This window comes from Scophthalmus maximus, chromosome 10 (genome assembly GCF_022379125.1).
Source record: "Scophthalmus maximus strain ysfricsl-2021 chromosome 10, ASM2237912v1, whole genome shotgun sequence".
Classification (NCBI taxonomy): domain Eukaryota; kingdom Metazoa; phylum Chordata; class Actinopteri; order Pleuronectiformes; family Scophthalmidae; genus Scophthalmus; species Scophthalmus maximus.
This window is the reverse complement of record NC_061524.1, coordinates 12,624,228-12,640,155: the sequence shown is the minus strand read 5'-3', so window position 1 is coordinate 12,640,155 and position 15,928 is coordinate 12,624,228. Positions and strand designations below refer to the sequence as shown.

The following is a 15,928-nucleotide window of genomic DNA, read 5'->3' as shown; positions in this document are numbered from 1 at the left end:
ATCTACCGCTTTTTTCCCCTCTCTCCATGCTCTTCAGATTCAAATCGTCGGTACATTCTCCACACATCCTTAAAGGGAGCACAAACCGTCACATGACAGTGGGAGATTACATGACCCCACTTGATCCATAGCTGCTGTATCGATGAGTTTCAAGCTTAGATCAGCTCAGGCTTGTTTTTTTCGCTTTTGGATGAGATCCTCCTCACAGCAACATGAAAGTAGCTGTTCCTGTTTTTTGTTGTATTGTTGTTCGGGGAAACGTCAGAAGAACATGATGGTACTTTGCAAACCTGAGTTTTGGTGAAAGAAGGCTCATTTTTAATAGTCTATGTTTAAAGAACTGAGACCACACTACCTTTCACAACACCACATAAGCATGATCATGAACCATATGCAAGTAGAAAAATCTGTGGAATTACGGCAAATACTTCCGCAATTACTATCAAGTTTATTGACTTTTTGTAATGGTAATTTAAAGGGCAAATAAAAAAATTGCCTTTAATTGTTTGTACTTTAATGCTGCCAAAGAAAGGGAAACGGATCGATTGTTTAAAATCAACACACTGAGTTGTGTTTTTTTTTTTATCCAGTGCAAGTGATTATACAATTTAGAAAGTAAAAACCCACTTGGTTAATACCCTTGTGGTTTTCGTCACAGAAGGTTTTAAGATCACTTGTCTTAACCCTTGTCTTTGCATAAGCAAACGCAATGATGATTGAGATTTTAAATGGAACACAATGTAGGAACCTGACTGTTGATTTTTTTCGTGATGAAAAAAAAAACTGGCCTCCGGACTTTGGGATATATACTTGTGCATGATCCATTTGCTAAAAGCTCAACCTCTGTGATGTGATTTGTAATCATTAAATGTAGCTCATTCCACAAATTACGGATGAGGCTGACTCGACAATAATGGCAATGTTGTGTTTGTGAGGCCATTTAAATCCAACATCGAACACTTATGAATGAAATAAGATATTGCAAATTTAGACATTTAAAATCTTTCTTTCCTCCTGATACGTTTAGGATGATTATTTCACTTCTTTGCTGTTAGTAGACTGGACAATTAAATGTGTATTACACTAAAACTATTTTCATCGGATAAAACTGGGGCTTTATCGTCCACATCTCTTCCCTCTAGTGGCCTTCACAAATCTCATGAATTAAAGATGAAACTAATTGTTTCGTTTGTGGTTATTCCCTTTGGTGTTTTAGCTATCTATAATTTCTCTCCCTGATCTCTATCACTGTAATAGGTGTGTTTTGTACAAGCCTCAATGAAAGCTCCCATTACAATCAAGCTCCTTGAGGAATGGTAATCTTACAAAGGAATGACTATGTTGTACTATGGTTTCTGTTGTTTCATTTTGTTGCAGCATTTTGTCCCTTGCAGTTTCCCAAGCAAGGGAGCGAATTAGTGGAACTTGAAATATTTTAGTTTTTTCAGACGTAATGTTTTTTGTTAACAGAGCTCCCCATTTGCTGTCAGTATGTAAGAAAATAGGAACAACATAATGTACAAAGTGGCACTAAGGGGAAGTGTTCTTACTAGTTTCAGCAAAACACATTTATTATTTAAAATAAATAAGAGTTTTTATAATAAAAATAAGAGTGCTACTTAGTTGAAAGTTGAAATCAAAGTGTGTCATCATGTGTGTAAAAAACTGCCTTGATATTTTTTTTAAATGTTCAAATAACTGTATTCATTCTAAAAAAAAGAGAGCGATCAATTCATTGCCATGTTAATGCAAGAGCTCATATCCCTGTTCCAAAAAAATCGACGCTACTGTTTAATAAGAAAAACGCTTTTACACTTGTTAATGCTTGATAAACCTTGTGCTGCCAGTGGGGAATGATACTATGAACTGTAAATATATTGCTTTTAGATGGTCCCGCTCAGGACATCATTCCCTGGCCCTGGGCTCAGGTGGAGGTCGACAGGGAGCTGTCAAAATGTTCGTGTTTCCCTTGAATGTGCTACCATGGCAAGGCTCCAAAGAGTTAAACTGACCAATCATGTGCGAATCAACCCAACCCGGGTTATTAATTATCATTTTGTCAGCCAGTATTCATTCATCACTGGGTTTTTTGCTGTGGGATTGGGTGAGATTTGCCCATGAGGTGAGTGAGTAAATATTTTAATTTGGCAGTCTTGCATTTACCCCTGACAAGTGAAACAACGTTTGTAGATTACAACAACCTTCTAGTCAGGAACATGCTAGGCTAATCACTGAAATGCCTTCATTCCTGGTAAAAGTTGATGTGAGTGCAGAAGATTGAACATGTTTAATTATATTTGTTATATTATTGGAGAAATATTTATAATCCCTTAGCTCTGCTGGGAAAAGCTTTTTGTCATTGTTAGGGAGTGCAGTGTTTGTTAATCCAGTGCCTATTCAAGAATTATCATTTAAGAACTCCAATGATGCGAGAGAACAGTTTTTCCCCCCCTTTTTTATGTCACATTGGACAAGAATTTACATGACAAAGACAGATCAAATAAGGCAGCATCGCAGGGTGGGGCTTTATACAAAAAAGCATCTATCCACTGTAACTGAGATCACACAAATATATATATATTTTTTAAGTCCCTTGACCCACTGGAAATTAAAAACCAAAGATTGGTACAATATTGTCTCCTGAACAGGGGCTAAGGAGCACTCTGTTCAGTAAATCTCTTTCTTATCCCAGATCATAGCATACTTTAAATGTGATTGCTGTACACTAAGCTTCAGTGTCAATTTCAGATTTAAACAAGTAGTAATGTAACCAAGACACACTTTGAACCCAAAAAAGTATTTTGTGAACAAAACAAACAAAACACAGAAAAACTTATCCATTGCCAGTATATAGATAATTGTATATGGATTTGCTATAGATATATTGTAATGTGTCAAACATTTGAATTCATAAATTATTGCTCTAAGTTGAGAAAAAGCACATTTTAATTATGAATGATAACTCTATGTTGCCCTAGTTTTCAGCTGCTGGAGAATCGTGATATTAAACAATTCAAGGCCAAATACACATTTAATAAGATTAGCAAACATAATGACATTGTATTTAATAACCCGGCAACCCATGACACAGCATTTCAACAGTAATACTGCTCTGCACGTGTAGACTTCACTTTTTCCCCTGATTCATGAGACAAATAGGCACCTTTGAGAAATATGCTGTATAGTGGCTTAATTGCTTCTAATTGCCAACCCTATGTTTTAATGTATAATCACTAATCATTAAATATAAATTCAATATTCAATTTTGATATCAATTATGGTTAAAATAAATTGTGCCAATGTTTCCCATCACACATGACATGAGATATAATGATTACATTTTTACACCAAACAATATGATATATCAAAATTTACTTTATATGATATTAATGCTTAAGTGGATGCAATTTATGCACAGTGTATTCATTAAGATGATGGTATTGTGATAGCATTCTAATTACAATAGCAATTAATTCACTCGAAAACAGGCATAGCTGATAGGAGAAGATATGCTTGAATGCAAATTGAATGTAAAAACATAATTTGTATGAAATCAGTTTGATTGCATTTGTAGTTGTTTTGCAAGCAGCCCAGGGTATGGAACAAGCAACTGGGGGATGTAACATCATATGCAAAACATGTTGAAAAATCGAAATTATAAGGCCAACTATAGTTAGACATTAGAAAAACTGATGTAATTTGTATTGTAAATTATGCATTAACATTATCAAAGCATAAAAATGTATAAAGGTGGCAGGGTATAAGATCATTTTGTGAACTTGTCTTTTTGGTTCTGGGGAAACATTATGTGTGCATTACAGTTTAACTGTGCCTGAGCTGCATTTGCTCTTAAGGTGTAATTTAGAGGCTGTGTCAGTGACTAAAATAGGCCTGCAGATAAGAGCCGAGGATGCCTTGCACATCATTAAGTGTGAAATATAACAACACGCCCCTGAGCTGCCTACTGTTCCCCTGGAGAGACGACCGCCAGATAGGGCTCTGCACAATTACGACTGAGAGAGCCACAGACCTTACCTTCCTCGCATTGCTTCATTTTAAAGCTTCTCTGATGGAGAGTATTTCTGTGCACCACCAAATGAATCACCTGGTAACAAAGGAACAGATTCTGTAAATGTTGTTTGTCCTCTGATCCGGTAAAAGCAACGGTGAAGCTAATGCAGTTACGATTGGGTTTCTGCGCCTCTTGAAGTTCTCCTTGCACCGGTACAGCAATGCCTGAGCCCAGACTGTACCAATAGAGGGAGATTATCAGTAGAATTATTCCACACCACTCCCTGAAAACCGAAGTATTCTCTTTTTAAGACACAGATTGCTACGCTGCTCTCCCTGGTGTCCCCATGTTATTCCTTTGTTTGCATGAAAAGCCTGACTACTTTGCTCCGAAACTACCTGCTGATTTTAGAGGTCGGGTACATTTGGCTGGAAATATTGGCAATGTAGCATCGTTGTGATTCAGTCAGCTCTTAGACATAATCAAATTCCTCTTCATTGAGTCATTTCATCACATGTCTGGAGCAGAGGAATAATTAGCAGCAGCATGACAAAACAGCAACAGCAACACATCTATTCAAACACCAGCTTTAATTTAATATACATGATGGGCATCTTCAGTGCTCTCTATTGCAGATACTGTAACCCATCTGCACATGCAATTTTACACACAGAATCCCTGCAGCTGTACAACGCTTCACAGTGAATGGAAAATGAATCATATACATTAGAGAGGACAAAAAACGATGCTATGTTGACATTGGTATTTTCCAATCTTCCCAATATCCCTCCCACCACAGAACCCTGGGGACCCTGAGATGAGTTTAAAACAGTCTCGTAACATTGTGGGTTTTTTTAGACTGCTGACAAGCTGTTCTCTTGCTATTAAATCCATTTCTCACTGTCAGTGGAGCTGGAGCGGCTTAGATTTGAATGAAGACATGCTGGCGCTCCTGCTGCTGTGGGACCTACAGCATATATATACACTGAGGGACATGGAGTCCATACTGCGCGTTGTGTCACAACTGATGTGCCGTTGGATTATTGAGGAACTGTACACTTGTTTGTGACTATAATGAGAATTACATTGATGTTTAGTGCACTTAACATCATATGGTTCAAAACTTTGTAGGTATTACCACAAGAAAGACTCCATGCAACCCTATCTATCAGGGTATGACATGAATATAATATTGCAAAAAATGCCTAAAAAAATAGGTTTTTAATCATCTAACTATATGATCGAATTTAGGCAATGCTTGAAATTTGGGAAAGACTGTGGTCATGGTTAACAGTTAAATCAATCCAGGGCTGAATATTGGTTGGAAACACAGCCACCTATATATTCTGTTTTATTTACTACTAGTTTGTTTTGCCAGATCATCTTCAAAGCCAAGATTCAATCCAATAAGTGCTACATTTATTTATCACACACTAGACCAACCCCAGCACTAACCCAGGGTCCTGTATGTGAGCACATTTACAGTAGGAAATAAATGCAATTTTTTTTGTGACTATTGAAAGATTTTGCTATTTTTTATGTATATAATCACGTCAGGTCTAACACTGCCGGTATTTGACATTTTCAACATTTGGCGAGATGTTGATTCTTCTCGAACCCTAACCGAAAGCGTTGATTGCCTATTCATAATTACAGAAATGATCATGCTATGTTATGCAATATTGTTGGGAAATCAATAATTGATTGAGTGTTCCACAGATAGTCAGTATAAACACTGTGAATTGGCAGATGTGTTAATCAACAATGTTCTTAATTATGCTGATAAAGTGTGAAATTCATAATACAGCATTCTGTTTTGTCTTGGAACATATTGACTTTTACTAGTTTACAATATAAATATAATGTCTGTAATGACGCCTACAAATGCTTTCGGCTGTTTAAAAATGTTGCGCTACTTGACTTTTTCATCAGCTTATCAGCAAATGGAGTCAACAACTGCTCAGTTGTCATGGAGATCGCTTTCGGACCTAGCAGTTTAACGAAACACTTTCAGCTCAAAGTCCACTTTCTAGCTCTATCCATAGCTTTCAACCATATCACACATTCTAAAAAAGATACGCTGTTAAATGAAGAATGAGATTTTGTGTCAGGAAAATGGAGACACATCGGCCGTTAGCACAATTGACCAATGCTGCCATTATTCCAGGGAAGTACATTATTGACTATTCAGAACTAATCCTTTTAACCAGAACCCAGAAGCCACCAACAACAAGCAAACACAGCCACTATATTGTATAGATATATTCTGACATTTAAACATAATTGTATTAACACGAAAAACACCCATACAAATCCCTCAGTCACAGATTGATAAGAAGAGAAGAGAGCTGACAATGGATTTCTGCTACCAGAATGATTGTTGTGAACTTTATCTTGAGTCTTATTTGAGAAACAAATGGCCCTGTCATCACAAACACACCATCTATAATTCTTTGTCCCTTTTTCTCTCCCCATAAACAGTTATTCCGCCTATACCGTCCTTGGTTGCCAGAAGATAAATAAGGGGAATTAATTTGTGTCAGGATGACAGGAAAGCACTGCTCTGTTTGGCAGGAAAAACAGAGCGGAGAGTGTTATTAATGACCAGACATGTGGACTGCAAGGACCACATTCGCTCAGAAGGAGGTCAGGGGAGAGAGGGAGGCGGGCCAGGGGGACAGGGAGGAAGGAAACGGGGTGCTAATGCACGAACGAAGGAAATATTCAGTAAAGTGGTCGATCAACTGCAGAAACTAGTCTTTAGGATGTTGGAACACCCAGCACTCCTCAGCACTTCTTGCTTGTCCTATTTCTTTATGTCACAAGCCTTTCCTTTCACCCACCCTTGCTGTGTGATGCTGTAATATAAATAATGGGCACCCTACTGCTGACTGGGGAGTGCTGTGTTGTGTGGAGGCAGCAGTCAGGTCTGTGGAGCTGTGACCCGGCCACCTAAAGAGAGGACTCAGCCACTCTCCGTTTATAGTCCTGCAGCCTTGGATGGGGCCGTGACTTTAGAGTAGTAAAGCATCTTTAACACACCGTGTGCATGGGTGTGTGAGTTTCTGTAAAATGCATCTTTCAGTTACAGCCTGTAAGTGTTAAATTTGCATGTAGTTTAAATTAATTAAGTTGTTCCTGGTTGGATGGGGTTATCAGTGCTGGGGTTGTGATGTAAAGAAGTGTGATTTTGCCCAGCAGCTCATTCTGTACATGTTCACAATGGTGAAAACTTGGCACGTTGTTCATAGTAAGCTCCTCATGAATGTGTGTGAATGTAAGGATAGCATATGTGAAATGTGTGCGTGTTTGTGTGTGTGTAAAAATAGGGTCTAAGTCATGGAGTCGAAATGTAATGGTGCCGCTTGCTGTGTTAATTACAGATAAGTATCTGCATATGTAAAAATAGAACCCACCATCTTATGGGGACCCATATGCTAATATATTAAAACACTCACACGACCCATTTCATTTCATGAACTTGTGCTCTGCTGTTCACTGTTCATTTTCAACAAAGGTGTACCTTTGCATTAAGCATGTTTCTGTTTAGCCTGCTGCCTCAGCTCTCAGAAAGAACTTGCAAAAGTCAAACAGGGCTTCTCTAAACATTAAATATAGAATTTGCCCTCTGTACCCTTGTTCTAACCAATACATCCCACTCAGAGAAATATGTTATTTTCTTTTTCTGTTTTCTGCCATCCCAGTGTTGTTGCCGGGTTAGCTGATGTAAGAAAGCGTGAGTCACTATGCATATTTACACTACTGAAGATAAAACAACATATATGAATGTTTTCCCGAAAGTAAGAAGTTGAGTACATATCAGGGAAAAGGCTGTGATCACAGAAAACAGTAGACTCCCTGCAGTCAGTGAGACGTCCGCGTTGACCGAGGCCAGGAAGTGAATATAAGTGCAAGTTTGCAACATCTGTTGGGAAAAGGATGATGCAATTGTATAATTTCTCAACATGGACTTTTTGGCAAGAGGTAAACATTCAAAGGGAAGTTCCCAGTTCAAAGGTTCAGGATTTAATAAAGCACTGGAACAAACTAAATGGCACATGGAGCATTTGTATATTTTTTCCAATAGCTTTACCATAGAATACATATCAGACGAGGCAATAAGAGAAATGAAGAGCAAGATTAATTTAATCTTGTGAGAACCCATTCCTTACCTTAGCATTACAACTTTTTTATCTCCTCAAACTTTATTTTCTTGTGATTTCATTTAACTACTTTACTATTGACCCAATAACCAGGAAGCTATACCCAACAACACACACACACACACACACACACACACACACACACACACACACTCACTCATAGACCACACAGACATGGCTAATACACCAATATGGGACAAAGTACACACCTTGAGATAGGGTTAAACAAATTATGAGCGACCATTGCTGCCGTTTCATTGTAAGGCTGTACGCTGCAATAACCTTCATTTGTCTGTAGCTCTCAGTAGTTACATTCCAACCAAACATATAGTACATAATGGTAAACAAACATATATCTCTCTATTTTCTAATCAGCAGAAAATCTATTATCTGATGTATAAGGCAAAAAGATACAGAAAATGATGAAAAAACAATTGGCAGCTAGACACAAAAGTACTGTTTTTTATTTATTGTTTTGCCTGTTTAATTATTTTATATATTATCATGCCAGCAAGTGTCTACATTCAACAATTGCTGCGATGCTACTGCTTTTAGAATCCGTCATTAAAAATCATTCACGTACTACACGTGTGGAGAGCCACTTTGCTAATAGTGTATGGCAGTGTGTGATATGCTTTTAACAATATAAAGGTCGAGCACGCACTTCACATTTGCTTGAACGCCTGTGTGAGTGGGTGGGTGGCCGTTTGAGGGTATCTTAATCTATTACATCCACAGAGAGTATACAGTGGCCCACAAAAGCTGGGCTGACCTCACATCTGGCACACATGCATGTAATATAGGCTTATTGGTCTTTTGTTGAGCCTTTTAAAACTATGCAAAATCATCATCTGGCTGCATGCGGGGGGGGGGGGGGTAATGCTTTTATTTGACAGTTACAGTGAATAGAGACAGGAAATGCAGGGAATGAGAGAATGGAAATGACATTCAGTAAAAGGTTCGGGCCGACAGGGTGTCAAAGTTGCTGCTCGAGGCATTTGTGCCAATGTGGTATGTGCACATTATTTGCAGAGATGACCACCTTGCCTCTGAACAAGAGAATATTTCTTTAGTAGAAAACAGTGGAGGTAGGCCGCGTGCCGTTGTTTGTTGTGTGCGGGACAGTCTGACAGCAGACACACAGTTTACATACCTGAGATTGCAGGGGTCTTGACAAACATGTGATTATTCCTTGATAATTAGCCTGTTGGCAGCCATGTGGTTAAAAACAAGGGTGGTAATCACGTGGAGGAGGTCTCGGGACGGCTGTCTGCTTCTTTTCCAGAGACATAACTCACCGGGGGATGAGTCAATGAGACAGGGACACTAGGCCACAGGGGAAGGAGGGGTGGCACGTATCGAATGTGCCCATGCCGTCATAGAGGACAAAACAGCTTAATTGCCATGTAAGGAGGCCAGACATGGAAAAGGGATGCAATGATGTGGAATTGCATGAATAATACAATGTGTGACGGAGAGTGCCTCTTAGAAGTCACGTATTGAGCCTGTATGTAGGTGCAGATGGCTGCACTGTGAGTGAGCGAGTTAAACTTGAGGAGAACTCTTATTCAAATTCCACCTAGATTTGTTGAGATTTTAAATCAACAGAACTATTTTACTGCTGTATGAGCCTGTAAATGCACACATCTTGTTGTGTAGTCAATACACAGCAACATATACAAGATATGGTACTTGGTGAATTCACTAAACTGTAATTTACCAAGTATACACTACATTAAATACACTACACTGTGGGGTATTGACCAAATTCCATTAAGCTGAGTGGAGGATGGGCGCTCTGTCTAAATCAGAGGGCCAGAGGGTCACTGAGGACAGATGAAGATCTATCACAGCCTTGACTTGCGCTGTTTGGACCACAAGGCCACCCTTGGACCTGCAAAGCCCCTACTGCTGCTGCAGTTGCCTGGCAACCCTTGCTGTAATTAGTCCTGAGATGTAGCGCCTTCTGTCAGATGCCCAGTCTCCACTGCTGGGTCAGACCACATGAGGAACGGAGCCACACCTACACAGGCTGCGGCTACTCAAGTGAATTCATATTAGAACGCTAACCATATTGTCAGCATATGAACACAGGAAACTGCTTCCCTTAATGGCTTTAAAACTAATATCCTTGGACTTAGTGAGAGGGAAATTGTGCCACTTGTATTTTATTTTGGTAATTGCTTTTATATTAGACTGTGAACTTCCTGGGGGAAAAAAATAAATATTTTGTGATATGTCATCTTAATGATATTTGCATACTTTACTTTTAGAATTGTTAATACAACAAAGCCAGTATCTATTTTGCATACTCTAGTTTGAATACTCTGACTTACCTGCTTTTAATTTGAAAACTGTCCAAATAATCTATAATAAGTTTGGGCAAATTGCTCAATATATTTCTTTCTTTGTGTTATAAAAACTAACTGCGGTAGCTACATCTGCTGACACCAGAGAATTGCATTTCTCATGAAGCTATAGTGAGGCATGAGTGTTCCAATATACATATTTTACCAAACTAAAATATTACTGTAAGCATGAAACATGACAAATGAGGTACTGAGGAAGCTAAAGGCCACTTTTGGCAGCCTGGAAGAGAATGACCCGCACAGCAGTGGCTGAGACGGAAAATGGGGAATTAAATAAAGACAAATTGCCATGGCCATGTTGTGGTGAGATTGCATTTACTGATAGAGGAAGAGAGTAACAGCTCATTCTCCAGAGAAACACTTGTATAAATAAATCATGCTGCGTGCACATGAGTGGCACAACTCCTGTGTGCAGGATGTAGGGACTGTGGGGAGGAAGGACAGGGAGAGATTGGATGAGTGGAATGCAAACAAGTATCACTCAATGACGGCCATGTAAAAGTGTAGTGCAGGGGCTGATAATGCCCACTAGAGCTCTACTAATATGTCATACGACGATGAGGATGAAATTGCTTCATACTGTAGATTACAATCAATCACAATAATAAGAAATAAAAAAAAAATACTAATCAGACTGAATGCTTGGTTAGGGAAATGTTTTCAAATAAAAGCATTACAAATAGCTTCAGTTTAGTTAAATCTGTAGTAAAAAAAATATAAATCAATACTGCTGCTGAGTGTCAATATCTTATTTACAGTACGTCTTATACATTACATCTCCTATTTTGTCGCACTGTCTGGCATTAGACCCTGATGTTCCCCTTAGGAACCAGTGAGTCTTGCCAAAGTGAACGTTAATAGTGTATTAATTCAGTATGGCACTACAGGAAATCCTAGTTTCAGATAGTTTGTCAGGGTTGAATTTATATACTTACAGTTATCAGAGTCTATTACTGCATAAGATTTACACATCTTCTATGAATCTTACTGCAAACATTTACCAGAGCGTAACAGTTATTAACACCAGAATGTAGCAGATACAATTAATGGCCCATGAATACTTTGCTCACACCACAGGTTTACCTGTTAGCTGCTAGAATAAAAGCAAACTGTTGGATGGATTATATCTGTTTTCTGATTGTTTGCGCCCAAAGCTTTCATTAATCTTTCCTAATCCTTTTTCTATATAGAGCTAAGTCCCCCATCCTTTTCAAGCCAGCTTCTGTTCCACCAGCCTCAACATGTTGTCTCATAATGTAGTTAATGTAGTAATGTTACATGACGGTATGAGTTTATGTTCATATTTAATATATTTAGTAACATTTGAGCTTTTTTTGCCTTTTAACCATCATTTTTGACAGCGTTCAACAACTACAGTTCAGCTCAGATAAGGTTTGAAGATGCTGCAAGACGCAAGGGAGCTGTAGTTTTGAGTCTTGTTGAATAATAAAAATATAATCCATGAGTTGGAAAAAATATTTGAAACTAGTAAAACAAGTTAGTCCAGAAGTGGCCCAGGAGTAATGTTGCATTGTTTTAGGTAAGTTTACGAAAAAAACTTAACATGCTTTCTTTGATATTTGCCAGACGCTCCACTTGTTTCGTTCATCCATTAGATGAGGTGTTTGGTTGCAGGTAAGGTAGAGTTCAGTTGTGTGCTTTGTTGGTGGAAACAGGATTGACAAGAGCACTAAGTGTTACCAAACAGATGACATCTTGTCCATAAAAAAATGTAAAAGAAGAGTTGAAAGATGCTAAAATGCAGAATAGAAGGAAACTACAGGGTTAAATGACAATTCTGACCTTTTTTCACATATGTAGCAATTGGATCCATTGGTATTATATAGCAAAATTCTTTAGACCAGCCTTGCAGTATCATACAACTAGGCTTATATATGGGCCAATATAGGTCTATTTTTTCCTGAAAAAAGCTGTTAAGAAACACAGACATCAAAGGCATTGTGGTGTCCTTTAATTTTTTTCGCCCTTGGTGTCCCCAGATGGATAACGCGTCACTGACATGGGCTTGTTTGGTAGTAATTCATGACCTGTGACCCATATTGGTGACCCACAAAACCTCGGCAGAGTACCAGGAGGTCAGTCCTGTCTCAATAAATTCCAAGAGCAGCCATCAGCATCCTCCGATAGAGGTGCGATAAAACAGACACAGCTCATAAACCGAGACCAGAGGAATATTCTTCCTCCGCTGGTATTTAAACTGTCATTGTAAGATCTGACTCTTGTTGTCTTGTGGCTTTAAGATATTCAGTGAGACTCCGCTTCCTTTCTCACCCATAGCCTGAGCTGCGTTCAGTTTGCCAATATTTGAATTTTTTTCCCTGTGTGCGCTGCACCAACATTTTGTTATCGTCAGTACACTTGCATATGTGAACCAATGATTAAATTAGTTTTCATTTACTTTTAGAATAAAGTTGCTCCTTTGATTTGACTCAGGACTATTGTCATTCTTACAGTACATTAAGCCGCCTTAATGTACACCTCAACACATGTATAGGCTATTTTGACCTGTTTAAAGAGACAGATTTCCCACGATGTCCGTGAGTGTAGATCTCTGTGAGACATGAACATTGTGACCCACATCTCTTTGGAAGTGTTGTTGGATCCCACTGGGGAGTTTTGACATTTCGATGTGTTCCTTTTACTTCATTTTTTTTCTCTAAGCCATGCTGCTGACAGTTCTGCCTCCTCGTTATTTTAGAGCTTTGCGGGACTCTTGCTTGCCTCGCTTTTTCTTTTTCTCTCTTCCTGTTTCAAGGCCTTACTTTTCTGACAACACACATCCTCATGAAGTCCACTGGGCCACTAGTGAATAGTGACAATGAGCATTCCATATGGAATAGATTTATGACAGCCGAACCTTAATAAAGGGTGACCCTGGGGGCCACATGGGCCGTTAAGCACCATGTCTCCATAATTTACAGCTCGGACTATCTGGGCATGCTCTCAATACTATCTAATTCATTACTTTACATTTTCATTTATATACACTGTCTTTTCAGTTTGATCGATGGCCCATTAAAAATGTATGGGTCAGAAATAGCTTTAATTCATTATTTTGACAAAGGTTATGATGTGCAGCCTGGACTGTCGATTGATTTGCAAGTTAAATCAATATGCTAATGTTAAAGTTCTGACAATAATGAATATGGAGTAAAAACACTCTTTAAAATTTGCATAATATTTCCGAGTTTTATTGTCTGCAATGGCAGACTTAATTAAATTTTAGTAATAAAGTGTTAAAAGTTATGGGCAGTTTTAATATAAAACATAGAAAACCTACATTGTTAATAGTAGTGAACATTTTGTTTTTAGTTAATTACACGTCCTGTTGTTTTTATTTTGTTCCATCGAACCTCCCTCTATCCCCCTTTGATTTTTCCCACTAATGACATACAGGGGAGACAGAAAAACAATGTTTCAGCCATTAAGTAGAGGAGTGTGTACTGTAATTCAGAGAGAGCGTCTGATTGGCTGCACCGCTTGCTTCCTGCTATCCCTGTTGTCTCCCCCTCCCTGGTGACTTGCCTGTGGTACTAAAGGCACCAGTGCGGATCCCATCCCAAGTTGGTTCCCTGAGGAGCTTCAGCTGATGAGCAACATATACAGTATCCACTCTCAAGTTGGTGCCTTTACCTTGAGATGGGATCTCTCTTCTTTACATTACAGACATGACGGGCCTAAGGGTGAGACTGAATACAGAATTCAATGTTACTGCTGCATTATGGCATAATTATAACTTTGGTTTAACACTATCAAGCAGCCTCCTGGAGGTATACATATGGTGCTCCAACTCATATTAATTATGTGTTTGCTTGAATTAATTCTCATCACACTCTTGTATGGAGGTGTTTCAGTAATGAGCATCAGTTACGCTGAAGTCAGAAGGATGAAAGTGATGTTGACTATTTTTGAAAGTGTATTCATGCACCTCTTCACTGTTGAAGAAACCACTCAGACACCATGGAATAGCTAGATTATAGGAAGTTGACATTTTCTGTGTGCATACGAGTTTGACAATATGTAAGGGATAGTTTCAGGTAGTGCCAGGTAAAAGGCAAAGGGGACCAAAAACATTAAAAATCATCCTCTAGAGACCATGACCATCCATAGCACAAATAATTCTAAAACGTCACAGACCCTGATGCTCTTGCGGAAGGAGAACAATCTGCCAAGTAGTTTTGGAGTCCTTTTGACTAAGAAACAATGAAATAAATCCATGATAATAAAAAGTAGAGATCAGTGACTGTTTTCCTGTGTCACTTCCACATCTTCAGTTTCTTCTGCGCCGCAGTGAAAAGCTCTTATCTGCACTGCACCATAACCTTCCCCAGGGTGGTCGCCAACTAATATCCTCGCCTGGGTTTAGTCCAGGATAAAGACCTCTGTTCTCCGACTCTCTTGGTGACCACGGGTACACGACAACAGAGCGCTATCTCTGTGCCAACTCAACCAATAAATGGGAAGGACCATTGTAGTGAAGCTTTTAGCCAGCGTCCTGGGGAGTCCCGTAGCCGGTGACATTTCTAAATGGACAAACAGAGCACAGATAAACATGCACTTACTCCACAGAGCTCCCCTTTGTTACCTTTGGGTTTGTTCTGTCCACACAAAACATATTTATTGTGCCGCCTTATTGTTGCACAGCATACAGTATGCCGTTTATACAGTATGTTTCTAAAACAAATGATAATAATAAATAAAGGATATGATCTGAGCAGTTGACAACCAAATATCTTGTTTACTTTTACACTTAATATCATAACGTCTAGACATAATTGCAGGAAAAGGGCAATCTAAAGATTTTACACAACTGCATATTTAATTTGTGAAAATAAACACTGCAGCTGCTGACTACTGTATATATATCTATATATATATAGATATATATATATCATCACTGACAAAGACTTCAAAATACACAAAATGCAGGCACATTACTGGTTATTTACATTATGAGTGACAGATCAGAGAATGCATTTCATTATACTCAAATAATTTTCTCTAACAATATCATACATTGAATACAGACAAACTCTAAAGCAGACTTTAACCCAGCAGGTCTGTTGTTAACTGACCAATCAAGAAAAACGTTGGACATTACATACAGTATGCACCGCAAACTCTACTTCTATGGCAGGATAATACAAATGCAACTTGGCTGACAACAATTTAATCCAAGATCAAGAGCTGCATTCCTTGTTTGTTTGTTGTTCTATTTTTGCCCAATTGTCTTTCTTAACTTATTTCAGTGGATAGTTAAAAAAAATTGTAATGTTTTTAATTTCAGTCTGTTATTTTGCATAGTATCTGCATGGTATTTACAGACAGAATGGCGATAAATAGCTACGGCTCAGAGATGTTTC

General features: G+C 38.5%; 1 protein-coding gene and 1 long non-coding RNA gene across 25 annotated transcripts in view; one reads left to right on the top strand and one right to left on the bottom strand.

Annotated features, from left to right (window-relative positions):
• The window catches only part of LOC118283604 (neurexin-1a), a 231,974-nt gene that overhangs the window by 30,835 nt on the left and 185,211 nt on the right, over positions 1-15,928 (top strand). The gene's annotated exons all lie outside the window — the stretch shown is intronic.
• Positions 10,843-12,432, bottom strand: LOC118283606. The gene is made up of 2 exons (XR_004784609.1): positions 12,348-12,432; positions 10,843-10,969 (listed from the first exon to the last, which is right to left on the bottom strand). It is a non-coding gene; the product is annotated as an uncharacterized LOC118283606 (long non-coding RNA).